Source organism: Zalophus californianus, chromosome 2 (assembly GCF_009762305.2).
Source record: "Zalophus californianus isolate mZalCal1 chromosome 2, mZalCal1.pri.v2, whole genome shotgun sequence".
Lineage (NCBI taxonomy): Eukaryota > Metazoa > Chordata > Mammalia > Carnivora > Otariidae > Zalophus > Zalophus californianus.
In genome coordinates this window covers 53,587,310-53,606,709 of record NC_045596.1, presented here as the reverse complement: position 1 = coordinate 53,606,709, position 19,400 = coordinate 53,587,310, and positions in this window count along the sequence as shown.

Below are 19,400 nucleotides of genomic sequence, written 5' to 3'. Positions count from 1 at the left end.
ACAAAAGGTTAAGGGTAATATGTAGTAGGGAACAGGACAAAGCAGGGAGAGATCAAAGACTTGAGCACTGCACTTCTAACCCACTGCTTAACACTGAAGCTAACCAAGTTCATTTTAAGAAAAAGAGCCAACTGCTTCCAAATGGAAAGTCAGAAACACAAAACAAAAATAGTGTTGGGAATCTTCAGCTATGTTTTCACACCAAGAAAGTGTGGCCCAGTATGCTGTTAATAAAGCAATTTTATCATGAAGATATATTCCCCCTCTCCTGTAAAGTAACATTTAAGTAAACATTTCTACAGAACAAGTTTTTCCAAGTGCCGTTTTCTCTCCCACTGACCTTTAAGGGTACTCATTATAACAACCATGTTGGTTTGCTTTATTTTCTTTAGAAAAATACCTGAAATTCAATAGCAATTTTAGCATTTTTGTCTTCAATTTATTGCTATCTTAAGTATCATTCAAAAGCAGGCCTATGACCCATTTGTCATTTAGTTTACTCATATTCGATCATGAAGTGACAATAAGTGGGACAGATTTTTCTTTTTCAAAGACTTTTTCAATAGCTCTTTGAAAAAAGTTAACAGATTTAATGGGAAAAAAATGGAAGAACTGTGAAAATAGGTCAGTAAAATGTTCAATGTTATTTATCCATTTACTTATCATTTATTTACTGCGCCCCTTTCATTTCCCACACATTAAAGAAGGAAATACCAAATAAACATGAACAAGATGTAAACTTTGCCCTCATAAAATCTATAATATAGTAGAAAAGATGTCTTACCTAGCATTATTGTTTACTTTTTAAGTGTTATAAAGAATATATAGGCCTTATGACAGTACAGAGAAGAGTGGAATTGTTTTTCAGCTGTGAAAAATAAGGCTTGTTTCCTGCAGCAGGTGAATGGATAAATTGGCACATCTAGACAATAGAATATTATTTAGTGCTAAAAAGATATGAGCTACGAAGTCTGAAAAAAACATGGAGGAACCTTAAATGAATATTACAAAGTGGAAAAAAAAATCCGAAAAGCTGCATTCTATATGATTCAACTATATGACCTTCTGGAAAGGCAAAGCTGGATATGTGAAATGATCTATGGCTGTCAGAGATGGAGGATGAATAGGTAAAGCAGAGGATTTTTCAGCAGTGAAACTACTCTGTGTGATACTACAATGATAGATAACTTATCATTATACACTTGTCCAAACCAATAGAATGTACAACATCAAGATTGAACCTTAAGGTAGATTATGGTCCTTGGGTGATTCTGAGGTGTCCGTGAAGGTCCATTAGTTGTAACAAATGTACCACTCTGGTGGGGGATGTTGATAACAGGAGAGGCTCTGCATGTGTGGGGGCAGGGAGTATATGGGAAATCTCTGTACGTTCCTCTCAATTTTGCTATGAACCAATTGCTTTATTATTTTTTAATAGTAAGGCATGCATTGGGAGGAGATGATATTATAGCCTGGCCTGAAAGGATAGTTATTACATTTATTTTATTACATTTATTTTATTTTATTTCATTTATTTTATTTTATTTATTATTTATTTAAAACCTGTTCCTCAAAATAACTCTTGAATAAGAAAAAAAAAATCCACTCCTCAAAATATTGCCATCCCATCAAGAATAATGATATTTCACCTACTCAAAATGGGAAGGAAGTGTATCACATAATGGAAGAGACTATGCTTAGAACAGATTTAGGAATTATAAAATGTACATAATAAACAGTGATAGTGGAATTTGGAAGAGAGCCAGTGGTATGCAGAAAAATGTTTTAACGATAGTCTCTCTGGTAAAAGAAAACCTGATTTGTAGAGTTTGCCAATTTCCTTGGTGTAAATATTCCTACTATGGCAGATAATAAGCTGCCAGATATACCACTGAACACGGAAGAAGGAAGAGATGCACGTAAGTAGTTCTATCTCCTATACCATTGTTTCTAGAACTCTACCAAACCAAATCCTGAGATTAGTTTATGGATACTTAAATTTCTGTACTTAGGAGATTGAACTCTGTTCTTTAGTTCAGAGAACTACATTGAAATTTAAGAACAGATAAATAATAGGATTGTTGTAATACTGTTCAGATTTTAATTTGAGTTGTGATTGTGGGAATAACCTGAAAGAATATGTAGGTGTAAAAAGCATTTAGAAGGATATTACACAGGAAAAAGTAGCTCGTGACGTATGCACAGTGAGAAAATGGAAGAAATTAAAGGTAAATATTCTTGTGCTGTTATTAAAGCATTCTGGTGTTAAATTACCTATATATCTAGTACTTTTTTTTTAATGGTTCAATCTGTTCCTAAAAACTGCATCATATTTTTTTCTAATTAAATGCTTTGTAAGTCTGCATGTAGCTTGGAATTCTGGAGTAGGTGTATCAGTTATATGACACATTGAATCCACATTCTTAGAAACTCATGAGAAAATGAGAGAGCAGCAAAAAACAAAAAATGAGAAAAATAAGATTCATCTAGAAAATGGAGGAAATAGATAACCTTCATCATAGTGGTGCTTGTGAGTGTTGCATAGCGAACCCTATGTAAAAGCACTTTGTGAATTACCATGCAAATCTTTATAATGTAAACAATAATTATTAAGAGGAAAATAAGGAAAAGTAGAGATGTTTTCTTGACAGTGCTGCAAGAGCAGGATGGTAAAAGTAGGTATTCATTGCATAGTTTAATTAGATTTTATCATTTGAATCTTGCAGCATATAAGAAAAAAACAACCCTGCACTCATCTCCATTTGAAAGCTAAGAAACCTGACTCCTAGAACATATAATGTTTCTACTAAAGTCACAGAAGTTAGTTCCCAAGATCTGATTAGAATTAGCTTGGGTAATTTACAATCACATGTCCTGTTCTACTTTCCAAAAATTTTAAAAAGCATAATAAACAAAACAAAACAGCATAAACAGACAAGCAAAACTAGCATGATATCCTATTTCTAATCCAAGCTCTTACTATCTCCCTTCGACCCAAATTACTGTAATAGCATCATGGATACCACTCTGTCACTGTTTCTCTTGAGTTCACCTGTCATATTTTAGTAAGACTTAGCTTTTTAAATACAGATTCCAATTTGACTAGCCTATACCTACATTTTCTGCCTTATAATATCAAAGTTCTTTCAAACATTTTTCAAATTCCTCTCTTCATACCTTTTTAGAGTATAATGTTTACCATATCTTACCATCTTAATATTACTATATTTGTATTTAATGCTAACAACACGAAAGGTGTTCAAATTTTTTAATAGATTCGTTCAGAAAAATTCCTCAATTTTTCATTAATAAAATATTTCCAGCAATTTCTAAGTGGAAATTATAAATTTATTCTAAATGCTAATATATACTCAATTTTTGTTTTGTTTTGCCTGGAATTTCATTTTTGGTCTAACTGAATTTTGAAAGAAGCAGTAATTTGCTTTGTTAGTACATGGAGCTAAAAGACTGGTAGGTCTGAATTTATTGGCTAGTTTGTGTCAGCCTTAAGGAAAATAACCAATGTAATTGCTTTTTATATTCACTGTTTTCCTGATCTGATTTGAATGAAATGCCTCAGTCAACCAGACTTTTGTGGGTTCTGTGTCACTTTAGCCTGGTGAGGAAGAGCACAGCTCTGGATTCAGATAGCTAGATCTGAAATCACGAGGCAATTCTTCTAACCTATTAAACTAATGTAAAAAAATAGGGACATAGTAACTTTTCCTTCAGGACTCTCTATTTTAATCTTTCTCAACATCCAAAGAATTGTAGATAAATATCAGCAAGTTATTGTATCAAGATATAACATGTAAAAACAAAGTGTTATTATACATGAACTCAGAAACAAATAACATTTTAAATTCCTTTTCCCCCAAGTTAAAATCTATTGTTGACCCAGCAAAATTGATATGTCACACACATATATAACCTATATATGTTATATCTTATTTATATATCCTACAAAAAAAAGATTAATGCCCAAGAAACATGTTCACACTATTGCTTTAAAATGAAATGAAACAAAAAAGCCCACATTGGTTTAGTAAGCTTAAAAGCAAAATGGGCTTTCTAACATAGGATGCTCTTTCGGAAAACATATTTTATATATTTTTTCAGCTGATATTTCAAAGTGTTTTTCTGTTCATGATTGATAATCTTTCCACATTCTTGCCCCTGAGAAACTTGCCAAGAAGGAGCAGGAAAAGATAGGCCATTATAGCCAAAAAGTAAGAGCAAGTGGATTGTAGGGGAATCCAGCCAACAAGAGGGTGTTAGCATTAAATTGTCAAGTGCAAGTTATTTCAGAACACTGAATGGCAGTATAGACCTAGCATTTACCCAAATAAAAATGTATGTGCCATCAAGGATGTGACTGTAAATTATGGACTTGGGGAAGCAGGTAATATGTGGAAGTTTCTATAATCCCCATTTTTGTCAGCATTCCTTTGAGAGCCATTGGTCTTGGTCTGCAACTTGACTGTGGTTTTTTTATCAGCCAGGATGAGCTCCGACAGCAATGAACCCAACCCACAGTGGACAGATTATAGCAGCAGAACAATATCAAGGCTGATTTACACAGCACTTCTCATTTACATTCTTTACTTCAGCTCTGATTACCAGTGCCACTAATGTCACCATTTGTGAGTTTTTTGGAGGCTTGCAGATACGGAATGTGTTCTGGGAGCCTTCAGGAATATATTTTAATAAGCTAAGGGAGAAAATAGTTATTAAAATAAAAAGATTTTTTTCTCTGACAGAATTAAAAGGCATATTTTTTAAGCTTTTGGGGATTATAGCTGTTCCTACTCATATAACTGTTTTAAGAATACAAACTTTGGCTTTTACTTACAAAAACAAAATTGTTTTATGCATGGGTATGGGGTAGGAATGGTGGTAGAGGTAAAGGTATGTGTGTTTATATCCACACTTTCCCAGACTATTAAGCATCACTAAACCATAACATTAAACTAAAATCTAAGGAAAAATATTTGATTCATAGCTATATCTACTTGCTAGTAAGATTCAAATGAGAAGGTGTTTGATAAATAGCCATTTAGAGGCTGGACAAAGCTTACCATTAATTTTAGATGATTCTAAGCTGTTAAGGAAAATATTTTATCTATGCGTTTATTCCTTCACTTTAGAAATAAGTGAAGGGAAGGGTTGTAAAATGGGATATTCGATCTGTTTAAACATATGCTAAATTAATAAATAAACATATTTTCCAGAAGTCCATAGACTAGTACTTAACTCTCCTAGAAGCTAAGTGGGTAAACATATTTAATGAAAGAATTATAATGTTAAAACATGTTTCTATTTGTGGCTACCATCCTTTTTATTTTAAAGTTTCTATTTGTTCTTTATCCCTTAGGGCTTCATTCAAAAAGACCAATTCTCTCTTGGTATTAAAGTCATTCCTTGGCAGAAATGCAATGCCGAGGAGAACACATTAGCATTTCCTTCCCTACTGGTCTAGTTCCGTGGTTAAGAGCATAGGCTTTGGAGCCAGACTGCTTGGATTTGAATTTCAACTTTACAATTTAATAGCTGGGTGATTTAAAGCAAATTACTTAAACTCTCTAAGCATTCGTTTTCTCTTTGGGGAAAAAATGGTAAAATACTTTCCTTACAGAAAAGGTATGTAGTGAGGATTAAAGCCCTGAGCACACTACCTGTCTCAGACTAAAAACTAAAATGTGAGCCCTTACTATTATCATCAAAATATAATGGTATTCAGCAAACCCATGAGCCACAGCTGACCAAGTATTAAGTGTCTTGGTAACATTTAAAAGGCATGTGAAGACTATGGGCATGTCACTGCACTGAGAACTATGGTTGTAACCCATTTGTCTTCTCATCTAGAAGCTGATTTTGTTTTTGCCCATTGATGAATTCAGCCCCTTTACTCAAAGTTTATAAATTTACTAAGCATATTGTGGTTTTTGTAATTTTATTGACAATTTTAAAGGTTCTGTGGAGAAATCCTATTTAAAAGTTCTACTTTACTCTTATCCAAGCCCATCTTTTAACTTTTTCTCCAGGTGAGATCTATATAACCTTCATCATTGGCAACTGTGCCCTTTCTCTTCAGCTTCCTCCAGAGAACCAGAATCTCCTCACTGTCATTACACTGAGTAATTAAGACTAGATACACTTTCTGCCTTTAAGTTTTCATCCTTTTTACCAATCATTTCACCCCAAACAAAAGAACCTTCCAGTGACAGATTCCTGTAGAATTTACTGATGGCGCTATATAAAAAAAACTTTCTCTCTCCCTCCCCCTCTCCCCTTCTTCTCTCTCCCTTCCATTTATTTCAATTTCTATTTAATTACTTGAGGCAAGTATTTCCTAGGAATGTCATGTTGCCAACCTTTAATTTGTAGACTTCTTGTTAAAGGAACAATTAATTTGGGAAGGAATTTAACAATTCCTTGTTAAAGGAATTAAATGAGTCAGGGTGGGAATTTGTTTCATAAACAAATTGAGAATGGAAACGTTATCTCAGTAAATAATCTTTATAATCTGATACATACTGTTTGTAAAATATAGGCCATTAGTCCTGGCCATGTGTATCATTCACTATGTCTTAAGATTATATTTCATCGATTTGAATACCTAGCATCCACATCCTCAAAAAACCTACTTCTACATTCATTCATCTGGGTTGTATTAACATCAAAAATGTGTATCTTATTAGATCACAGATCTACAAATAAATCTCATTATACTTAGTAAAAGGAAATTGCTATAATTATCAACTATCTTAAGCTATGAGGAATATTAACACATTTACACACATACACAAAATCAGTGTTTAGCACTTTATGCCTTCAGTAAAGATGACTCTCTTAAGAATTTACAGATATTGTTGATCAGAATGTGGCATTTTACAATTAGGTATCAGAGTTGTTATTATGACAATACATTAAAACATAATATTAAATGGCCCAAATCCATTAAGAGACAATTCTCTGTTTCTGAAAATTAAATAAGGCAATGTATATTTTGAAGTTTGTAAATATATTTATAAAGGGATTGCTTGGAAGAATCACTGGCAGATTTTGCTAACGGATCATTTACTCTGGTTTGGGCGGACAATTTGAAATATCTACGCTGGTAAGCATTTAAAATCAAAACACCAAAATTTTAAAATAAGACAATCTTTCTATAAAGCATATGAGGAAGTAATTAGAAGATGAATGATGGCAAATGTACACCAGACAATGCTGTATGAAACAGTCAACAGAAGATTAAAACTTAACCCCTGAGGAAAGAAAGGCAATGTGGATTGAATCCTACACATCCAGAAAATGCAAGAACAAGCCAAAAGTGACCTATGTTAGAGCCCTATTAAAAAGATCTATAAGGACTACAGTTGTACTCCCAGTACTTCCATCTCTGACTTATGGAAGTGACCTTTTGGTAGGAGTAGAGGATGCTCTGTGAGGTCTACCTGCCACACAGCCTGAGGTAACTAGTGTTCTGTTATCAATCAGGCTAGACCAAAGGTGATGCATATGTTTTCTTTACTACAGTGATTAATTATTTTCACTGTGCCTTGGTTAATTTGCTCTGAATTATTGTACTTGCTCTCTTTTCACCAAGCTCATTTGCCTTCCTGAGTACAGCACATAGACATTAACACTATGGTCCCATTAGTTCAGATGGCAGGTGGGCTTTAGAATGGAATCCAAATGGTAATACATAGTACAATTGAAAAAGATCAGTAGGGGCACAAGAAGAGGGGAAGAGGAAGAAGGAGAGGGACATTTGTCCTTTTTAAAGGAAGCTTTGTAATTAAAGAAGAGAAGGACATAATGAGGCAATTTTATACATGTCATTTTTCATATGTAGAAACAACACAAAGCTACTGAAAAATAGAACAGATTATTCTCTGAGACTTAGAAGAACGTGGTCTAAAAAACCAAGGGTTTGCATCCTTATGGAAAAACAATCCTCTTCTGTTCCTGTGCCTTAAACTTACCAGTAACAAGAGGAAATTAGCATGGAGATACTGGCTGTTAGCATTAGGATTTGATTTTTGCGAAGGATGAACAAGGACTTTTTATTTTATCTTTGCTTAATGAGCAAACTGGCCCCAAAGACATGCAAAACTCTTTCTCGGCATTGTGCCTACAACTTATGTCACAGCTTCAGGGAACAAGGTGTCAGCCCTGATGGCGCTCACACTAGGGACTTTGTAGCTCATTCATTTCTGCCATGCTTCCCCCTCACCCAGGGTTACATGGCCACAAGGGACAATGCATCCTTTAGACCATTTGTGGTTTATGAATTGTAAATCCAAAGAGAGGGAAAGACAGCTTGACTGAACCCAAATTATGTTGCAATAGATGGTAATGAATGTCCTGTTTTAGCAGGATAATAGAACCCCTGCTTATTGGCAGTCATTCAGACTCTATCTCTCTCATCCATTTTCTTTCTTGGCCTTGACCCTAATCCAGCAATTGCACTTCCCCAGCTGCTCTTTAAGCTGCCTCATTAGCAGCGCACCATTGGGCAGCTCCCATGACAGTCATCCAATGGGATGAAAGTGACATGGGGCCAAAGACTGTAACTGATTGGCAAGCATTGCAATGAAATATGAGACAGGGTTAGATGAAGAAGGCTTCTGAGAGTGTTTGTAGAGGCTGAACAGTTAAGGAATTTTAGTCACATGTTAACTTCATCTTTCAGCCTTTTGGTTTCCTAAACTTTAGGGGGAAAAAAACCCCCCACAAAACTCTCTATATAGTCATAAAGAATACATTTGGCATTAAATACATTTTTTACTAAAATATTAAAACAATTTCACTATATAAAACAGATACTTTAACCATAGAAATAGCTTAAATCCCATTGATATTTTCATAAAATTCTTATAGATGGAATAGTTTAAGATTGTAATTCAGAAACATGCTATTTTTAGAACCATTTAGAAGTGGACCAAAAATATATCATCTGAGAATCTAGTGAATTTGTTATCTATTCTTTTCCTGTTATAAATCTAGTTTATACTTTTATAAATTCAAACAGAATGTAAATTTGTAGTAATAACTTGGCACTAAATTAACACAACTGAAAATAACTTTTTCAAAATACAACTCAAAATAACTTTTTTCATATATTATCTCTACATTAACTCGGTATCACTGAGTTTATTCTAGTTATTTCAACATTCATATAATACCCCACTTTAACTTAGAACTTCCCTGATATGAATTATGTTAGTTTTTATTTATGTTGGTATTAACTCTTTTCGCTGTCAAACTCCTCTACATCAAAGTAAGTAATTCTTTCCTCTAGGGTCATAAAAAACATTTGTCATGTCTTGAAACTTCTTAGCTTTCAAACATTTAAATACTTAAAGGCATTGCCATTTGTATCCACCCAATAATTTTTGAGTTTGTAATGAGCCAGGCACTGTTCTATAAGTCCCAGAGCTACACAAGTTAGTCCAATAGTGTACTTATTCTCAAATCTTACTGTTTGGTAGATAAAGCTATTTATTGGATCATGTAATAGAGTGATAAATGCAGTGAAATGGGCCTGACCTCGAGTGAATTAGAAGTTTATAAGAAAGCATGTTAAGCATCTATGAAGTGGTTAGAAAGGCTTCACTAAGAATGCACATCTGAACAAACCTTTAAATACACATATCTTAGCTGACTGAAGGTAAGATTAGGAGAGTAGAATCTGTTTCAGGCAGAGAGAAAATTACATACAAAGGCCCTCAAGGGCCTCTAGAGCTTGCTTTTGTAAACTCTTGGAATGTAATGAACAGGCATCATAAAGCTAGCTTGAGTTAAGGGGTCAGGAGATACACACACACACACACACAAAGGGAAGTAAATGGAATGCAACTTTATGGAAATACATGTATGGGAACCTTCATATGGGAAGATCTCATTGTGCATTAACAACCCAAGTCAGGTCCAGAGACTCAGCAGCAGCAGAAATATATGATGATCCAATCAGATGCTCTGCAATAATTCAACTCAACTGCATTCCCTAGTCCTCTCTGTTTAATTATCTTATTTATACTGACCAATTCTTATAAGTCTTTCAAGAGAAGAAACATGATGGTTGCAGTATAACCTCAGTTGTAGTTTTTTATAGCAATCCAGGTCCTAAATTTGTATTAGCTGTCTTTGGATCAGATGCCCTAACTTCTTACGTGAATGGTAATTAGGGAGAAGGTAGGAGAAAGATGAAGACTGAGTGGATTTTCAGAGTCTAGCTGCTTAAGGATGAATCCTGCAGTAAGGCTGTGAGGGGAAGAGTTTTCTTTAGGAGAGCTTGTTGGTATGACAAGGAGGTTGACTATGCTAAAATTCTGATAATAAAAGCCATGGAAGATTTCTATGATATGTAGATCATGGAGGATTTTTTTTTTTAAACAACAAAGTTAATTTAAACAGCTTTTACATTGCCAAGAGTTAAAATTCTACTAGTTACCTATATTATATTTCACCTGTCTGGTGGCAAGATAAGTTAATTTTCCTCTGAAAATACACTCTGAACATTAGATGATTAAAGTATTATTTCGTGGTTATGTACAAGTTATCCATCATCCTTCCCTACTCTTTTATTTAAATTATTCTTTCAGTTTCTAGTTAAACTTGCCTCGATTATTGAATTCTTCCTTTACTACACTACCTCATATTGAATCTCTTTATACCTGTAACGCTTCCATTTATTCAGCCCTTAATCATCTGTTTCATTTTACTTTATTTTGTGTATTCCCATATTTTTCACCACAATAATTCTCAATAGCAAAGATTTATTTTATACTTCCTCTTAACTGCCTCTAAAATGCATTGCAAATTTGTTTTTCATATGGCAGGAATATAATAAATACTACTTTATTGAAGGTTGAATCTGAAGCCATCTGAGGGCAAATAGTAACTTAACTTTTTGTGGTCCTTCAGAAATACATGGTTTTATAAATCATAAACAGAAATGGGTTATTTTTTCTAGATTTGCCTTCTGATTTGACTTCTAAAAGTTTTACCAAACACTGACGTCTGAGTTGAACTTTCTTAAATAGAATGTCTCATTCAACATAATGGCTGTTTTCAATAAAACATGCTCACTAATGACCATAGTCTTTCTTTAGTAAACTAGAACCATTTGCAATCAAGAGTCCCCTACAGTTTATTTCTTCTGTAATAAGAATGAGTGCATTTGGGAATATTTGTCTGCTGACTCAAAGTCTCCAGAGCATAGTGAACTGCCAATATTGATAGTGTGCTTTAGCCATTGTCAATCTACTTTAGGAAAAGAACTGGCTTCTCTAGTGTAAAAACAAAAGCAGTGGATACTTTTTTTTTCTAATACACTTTAATGACTTGCTCAGAGTGAGCATCATGAGTGGTCAGTATGTGGTCATCTGTTGAACTGAAAAGACCATTGAAAGTCAAAAGATCCTATTTCAAATATAATAAACCTAATTATATCCAAGTTATTTTTGAGTACTCCTCTCACTATATTAAACTATCATTACATTTTAGAGTGAAATGCAGCAAATCACACAATATTATATATATTTTCAAGAAATTAAATGACGTAAACATCCACATTTCCCGAGAAACATTTGTGACATGCTAGCCAATGTGATGGGAAATGGGAAAAGAAACAGGTATTATACACCACCTGTAACCTGAAGAATCTGTAAGAAAAAGATTTGTTAAACAACTATAATACAAGGGTAAAATGGGATAAAATAAATATTCAGAAAATGCTATTGGATACATGTTAAAGACAAAAGGTTTTTTTGTTTGTTTTAGAAAAATGAATTTTTTTCCTGAGTCCTAAAGAATGAGTGGGGTTTCTCCAGACAGTCAAAACAGCAGGAGAAGAGTTCGGTAAACAAAGGCTCAGATAAATGAGAAGTCTCACTGTATTAGCAGAAGGACTTGGTACAGAATAGCTGAAATAAACAGGCTGTGCTTTCTTGCAAGTGAACAATCTGTTTTGGATATTCCCTTCTACCTCTTCTTTCCTAAAATCTAGTGTATTAAGGTGTGTATATATATATATATATATATATATATATCTCCTTTCTTTTTAAAAGTTAGTTGGAAACCAGAGTGGGGCCTGGGTCTAAGGCAAGAAAAAGATTGCTAAAACCAGATTTTGCAATTGTTCTTAGAGAATTCAATAGCTTTTTATGTAGTCCAACCAGTTTACATAATAATAGAGTTTGTAGGGATTTTTGACAAAACTTTGGCTAGGTTAACAAGATGTTAAAAAGAGAACTATTCTTAATGTCTTCAGAATCTTAAAAATCAGGAATCAACCAGTCCCACATTTGAAAATGGATGCTGAGCACCCATCGGATGATGGGACTCAGTCACTCAAAAACATAAAGTAGTAAAGTTAAAGAAGTCAGTAGGCAACTAGAGAAATAGATTTTTTGAAAGAATTTTTGGTATGCTGCGAGTACCACCTTTGGATCTTTCACACTAATCCCCTCAAGGATGCAAACTCCTACATCAAATTTTAGAGAAAACAGCCTGTGCCTGGGGCACCCTACCAGGCAACTAAACAGAAAGAGGCTGCATTTGATTATTGATTAATTCCTACAAATAGTGAGTCAAGGCTGCTTTTTCTATCATTGTATATGGAACAGGTGTTGGAAGTAGACATTTGAAAGCTCTGTCCTAGGACCCCATCAGGGTTTTGGAGTATTCAGCAGAAAAGCATCCATTAGTATTCCTAAATACCCAAGTGCTAAGTGAGAAATGAAGAGTATCCAGAAGTGATGAATTCTGAATCAAAGGAAGCGTGAATGAATGATTTATCTTGAAGTGAGTCTCCAAAGAATTTATCAAAATAAACAGAATCATTGAACACTACATCAAAAACTAATGATGTACTATACAGTGGCCTACTGAACATAATAAAAATAAATAAATAAATTTATTGGGGGGTAAAAAACACAGAACGAGTATTTTTAAAACAACTGTCCAGCCTAGGGATCTCTGTAGCCAGCTCATGAAGGTACATGTCAAGAAATGTACTTCCCATGCCCATAACATTCTTATTTCTCTCCTTTTAAATTCTGGAGGTGTTAGAGGTACAACTAGCCAGAGGTGATGTTTAAGTACTGATGGCATAAAGAATGAAAAAGCTAACAAACTCAATACTCTTTTCTGGATACAGGCTTCCAAAAGTGAAGGAAGTTTAACTTCAAATAAAATTTGGAAAATTTTAAAAAATTATAAGAATGAACATTTTGTTACCGATCTGTTAGGGGATTAATGTGACCTGAGGTCTTTCGGTGTCTGAGAATGACCGTAAGTTGTAGGTCCCACCCTTGATTCAACCAAAAGGACACAAAATTCATACAAAGTTACAGCCATGAAAAAATAATGAAGGTGTTAGGTTTTATCCTGTCATGTGGGTTCAAAATAATAGTTACATTTGTAATAAGGCAAATTTGTTATTGTCTATAATGAAAAGCTAGTGACCTGCCCAGTAGCAAGTTAAAGATTTGGAATTCTGGTTATCGGGATATCAAACTAATCAACATCAGAGTCTATAATAGGGTACAGGAATCAAATGGGATGAGGACTAAATGATTTCATTTGGTAATTCAGAACAATTTAGGACTGGAAGACAAAACAGTGTTGAAAAGTGGATAGGAAATAAGAGATTGGAGATAGGTGTCAATAACTTTTTCTTTTAATAAATGAGAAAGAGTCTAGGATGTTAAATTGCAGTGCAAGATTTTGCTTAGCAATGAATTGAATTGTCTGGGACATGTCCTAAATGAAACCATAAATAGTAATAATAATCATAATAATGAGAGCAGCTTATGTTTATTGCTTACTTACTATATTTCAGGCCCTGGGCCAAGTAACTTATTATATCATGTAATTGTCAAAACATGTTATCACTATTGGATGATTAGATGATGAAGCCTCAGGGGGGCTTAATAGCTCAGCTCGATTGACCTAGTAAGTCCAGGATTTTATCACAAGCAGTCTACTTACATACTCTTAATTTCTTGAAAAGAAATAACATCTCTTATTCTGAGACAGAATGGAAAATTATGAAGTTATAAAGATCTAGGGCATTCCTTAATATATACCCTAATATCTGTAATACTAGGGATGGACCACCATTAACCCTGTTTTTCAGAAGAATCTGCTAGATCTCACTGTTAGGGGATTCACTTGAAGCAAGACTGCAGAAGTACCCAGACTCTGATTTGGGTCTGGCTGCCTTTTATCAGAGAGAGAAGGTCAGAGTGAGAGTTCTGTACATATGACACCCAAATACTACTATTCAAATATAATCCAACTCACTTTCTAGTACGCTGATTATTGAGAAGAGACTAATCCCCAAACTGAAAGGATAAATTCACCTGTTAGGAAACTTAATCCATTAATTTTGATATTTAGGATATCTGTGTTCATTGTGAGCTCTGTTTTACATAATATTAGTGGCTGGGTGAAATAAAATGGCTGTATTTATGCCTCCTTCAGCACTCATGTCTCCGTATTGAGATGGTAACATAGAGGCAACTCTTACTGATTGCAGGTATTAAGACATGGAATAGATATTTTCCCCAGTAGAACTACCAAAAAGAGAGGCAGGCAAAACTCTTGGGAGAACAGGATGTATTATCATTCTTGCTACTGTCAGCTTTAATAGACAAAAGGCCATGGTGTCCAGCTGTGGGACTGGCATTGTAAAGTTTGCTCATTTACTTTACAATATCCAAGAAGGGATCCAACCTTCATCTTAGTATGAAATAGTCCTAATGATCTATGTGTCCTATAAGATATGAGAACATAGTTAATATTTTTCTCCTTAAGTATTTACTATATCATATGGTATTCTATTTAAAAATATTGTCTGTTCAAACATTGTACAATTCCTGTAATGGAGAAACTATCATCTCTTTTTTAATAGATAAGAAAACTAAGAGAAAAATACTTCCCTATAGTTAATAGAATACAGGGCCTAGGTTTGAAAGAAGATGTATTTTACTTAAAACCTAGACCTAAAATAATCTCTCGGTAGCAATGATAGCAATTACAGGGCAGATGTAGACTAACAGTTCTAGGACAAAAGGAAGGTGATTCAGTGGCTTGTAAATGACCTCCAACTGAAGCAGAAGAGATTAACTAAGACTGGGCCTTAGCCTACACCTGAATGATTCAAGACAGAATTAATGAGAAACATTGTTCCTCAGAGATTTTGTGAAGTAATGGACACTAGGCATTGGGCTTAATGTTACATGATTATCTAGAAATTACCCATTGGTCAACATGTCTAGAAATTACCCACTAGTCAACATGGTCTTCTCACACACTGCCCACTTGGTCAGGGATGCCTCAACATTGGGCTGTATCCAAAGCCTGTAAGTGACCCACCTAGGTGATTGACAAATGTCTACCCTTTTAAATTTACTTTTAAATTTATCTTGCAGTGTTGGTATGGCCCAGGGAACTATGGATCACATCTTTACAAGATAATTTATAGCTTGCCTTTCAAATACATACACATATAAATATACTGGAACCTCACATCATTTTTGTTACTGAGAATCATCCTTTGTTGAGATGGTCTGTTCTGGATACCATGCAAGACAATATTATTTAATGAAGCATAAAACTAAAACTTATGATTTCACTCAAAATTTAACAAAAAGATATTCTAGCCTGTAGTTGAAAAGAATTACATAGAAACATCAACCTATTGAATGAGAGGGTCCACTGTTGTAGTTTTTTGTCTGTTCAGTTTTCTCTAGTGCATTGGAAGGGTCAACATGTATTGATAGATAATAGATGGATCTGAGAATATACTTCATCTCAGAGCTAGGGATAAATGGAGTTTCATATTCTTCCCGAGCTTCCCAAACTCTTGCATATTTTTCCTTTACATTTATATATATAGTCACCCTGTTGTGATTTCAAGTAGATACCAAACTTAAGGGTGAATAGATTAAAATGCCAAATGTCCTGAAATTGCAATGTGTTGAGTAATTTTGTACAGAGTTGAGGAACAGCTCCAGCAACAACCTTTATTATCATTTTCTTTCTTTGAATAGAGTTCCACTGAATTGAAAAGAAACCCCATGTACCAAACGATACAGGGCACAAAAAGGAGACTTGTGCCTAACGATCTATACAGACGTATAATCAAGTAGTAATTGTAAACCTAGCTGATATGCGAGTGGAGTACAGTGTTAATGAAATTTCACAGCGGTTCTGGTAAGATGGTGATGGTTATTAAAGCTGACCCCCTTCAGCAAAGTAAATTGCCTTAGGTTTTAATTTTATTTTGACAGGATCCTTTATTACTTTTTCTGAAATCAATATTGACACACATAGCACACTGTAGAAAAAGCTAAACAACGCAGTACTCTCAACAGTGAAAATCTGAACAACAGGTGGTTTATATTTTTAGTTGCTACATATATCATGCACTGCATAAAAATTATATGTGACACATTGAAAAAATGCTATGCATACATTAATGCCATTAAGTGCATTTACTGTAGGCTCCAACTTTATATCCAATAAATAAAAAAGGCGGTATAAGCTGTCACCATGTTTGAAGGCTTCCTTATAATGGATGATTAAGAAGGGTTACTATAAGTTTTAAAACATTCATATATACTGATTCTGCTTTCAAGTACAAAGATAACTTTGAATATAGACCTTATTTTTTTGAGATTTTTTTTTAAAGTAAAACTCAGGGAACAGAATACAATATATGATATATAAAGTGGATCTTAATTTCAGGTAGAAATCTAGAGCTTCTTTGTTTAAATAAATTAAGGTTACATAATTAAGTGGTAACAGAACCAGAATTAATGTTTCAGGCAAGTTTATCACTCTTGAAACAAGGGTTCAACATTTCAACAGGCAAAATTGGCAATTGCTCAAATGAGAATATAGGCATATATACATACATATATATGTATTTGTGTATTTCTGTGTATGTGTGGGCACCGTTAATTTAGCCACATGCCTTCTATCATGTTTCAAACACGACTTCTTATTGACAGCTCTAAGAAGATTCACCTTTTTATACTCAGAATAAAGTATTCATAAATTAAGATATGCTTTTTGCAATATTATTGAAAAAATGTTACTTTTACTACTGTGTCAAAGACAAAAGCTCTCTAATAAGCAGATGAACTTTCCCACCTCTTTTTTTTGTCTGAGTGAATTCTGCTTTTCCAGTGCCTCTCTACGGTTGTCACCACTGCTCTGTCTTCAGCTTTTCTTTGGAGCCTCCATTTGTCTATGACTGTTACCTGTAGGACTCTTCCAACAGCTCTAATACTTTTTCTTTGAACTTCACTGACCTATAGTCTGTTCTCATTTACCCAAAGCACTTTGAAAAATCTCGCCAATAATTCCCTATCTATTGGGTTCTTTGTGCTCTGCTCCATTCTAAACCTCTCTAAATTCTGTACATCATAACCACCTTCATTCTCCGAAGACTTAATCTGTGGAGCAATATTCAATTTACTTTCTCTGTATCTTTATCTCTTCATCATTTTCTTTAATACTGCTGCTTCGTAGCCTATAGGCCCAGACCTTTCCTGGATATTTTCTCATTTCTTTTATGCTTCCACTTTTTTTGCATCTTGCTTTATAATGGTTTTCTCTCTCTCTTCCTAGTTCTTTATTTTTTGTATAGGTATCACTCTTTAAAAAGCCCTCCAATTTTGGTCTCCTCTTTAATTAGACACTAGTGATTTTCTTTTCATTAATGTCATTAAAAAGCATCTGGAATGCAAACACACGTAGTGATTAGAAACAACCACCCAAGAATGAGCTTACTGTTTTGCTGGAGAATGCTAGCAAGTGTTCAGGGATTACTCGTGAATAATTGTGTAGATTTCAATTAATGTAACTCATACATTAAATTCTGGAAAAAAGATTATACAAGAATATATAGAAAATAGATTATATTGTCAAAAGCTAAATTGATTAGCTTGATTTTATGGCAGTAGGCAAATATATAAATTCAATGGTGAATTATCCTAAACAATACATAATATTCTCCTTCATTTTGCGTAAAATCATGACAAAAAATCTTTAGAAGCTGTGAAGCACTGCCATTATATTTATGCTCACTAAGCAGTATACTATAATTATTTAACTACAGTTTCAATGTTTTCATGTATGCAGCAATGCTGAGCCATTAGAAACTCAGTATTATTGTGTTCTTTTTCAATTACCTGAACATCCCCTGGGTCCAAGAGGATGAATAAGTTTCCAAAGATTGCTGACTCTCTTACCCTATTAGGAATGATTGTATCTACTCTTTCCACTTATATGAACCTATTTTTATTGGTGTTTGTTTAGCGACTTTAGAATTTTTATGAAGTCAATTAATAAAAGCCTTTTAAAAATTTAAATATAATGGGCAGATAGCTATTATCTTCCTTACTAATATGTTATTCAACTCTTTATATACAAAATTAAGGTCACTATAATACAAATATTTCTTGTTTTATCCAAACAGTGTTTTTGTTTTTTTCTCTCTGACTATGAAAGCCCCTGTTTAGTCACTTCACTGAGAGTAAACGAAGAACAAATAAGCTTAAATTGCAGCATGTGGGATTTAAATTAGAAATAAGTAAAAAAAATTTTTCACAGTAGACACTGTTAAATAATAAACTTTATCTGTAGATATTTTGTTAACTGATAGACTCTATAATATATTTTACTCTGTTACTGGTATTTAATTGGCTTCTGTTAGGGGGAAAAATATGAACAAAATGACTCAGTGTTTGTCTTCATTCAAAGACAAGTGTAAAAACTTTATGAAAAAATATCAAGAATGAAAAATGGTTTTTTTTACTCACCTAGATTTTTTTCAATAATAATAAAGTAAATGTTTTAATCTTAGCCAAAATTTTTGAATCAAAAAATGAGTAGAAAAAATGAAATATCTTGTGCTCTTTGACATGGGAATAATGCTTAAAATAAATACTACCTATTATTTAGCATTTCCATGTGTCAGGCATTTTTAAGCATTTTACATATATTGTCATATTTAATCATCTCAACAGTCCCCTTAGCTGGTATCTTACACTGGCTTATAGGTGAGAAAAATAAACCCCAGAGACATTCTTTAGCTCACTTTATGTTGTTCAGTTAAGAATAAATATAAAAATAATTAAAATCCAGATTTGAAAGTCAGTTTTTCCGGTATTTTCTTTGAATCTAAGAGCAAATTAGTAATAGACAATAAAGAAATATGGGGATATGATTATAATATCTTCAAATGTAGGTGCTTCTAATGCTGTTAAATGAATGGATAGAATCATATTTTTTGTTTTAGTGTGTGGCATTTGGCAATTGCTGTTGAAATGATTAAATATGACAATATGTGTAAAATACTTAAAAATGCCTGACTG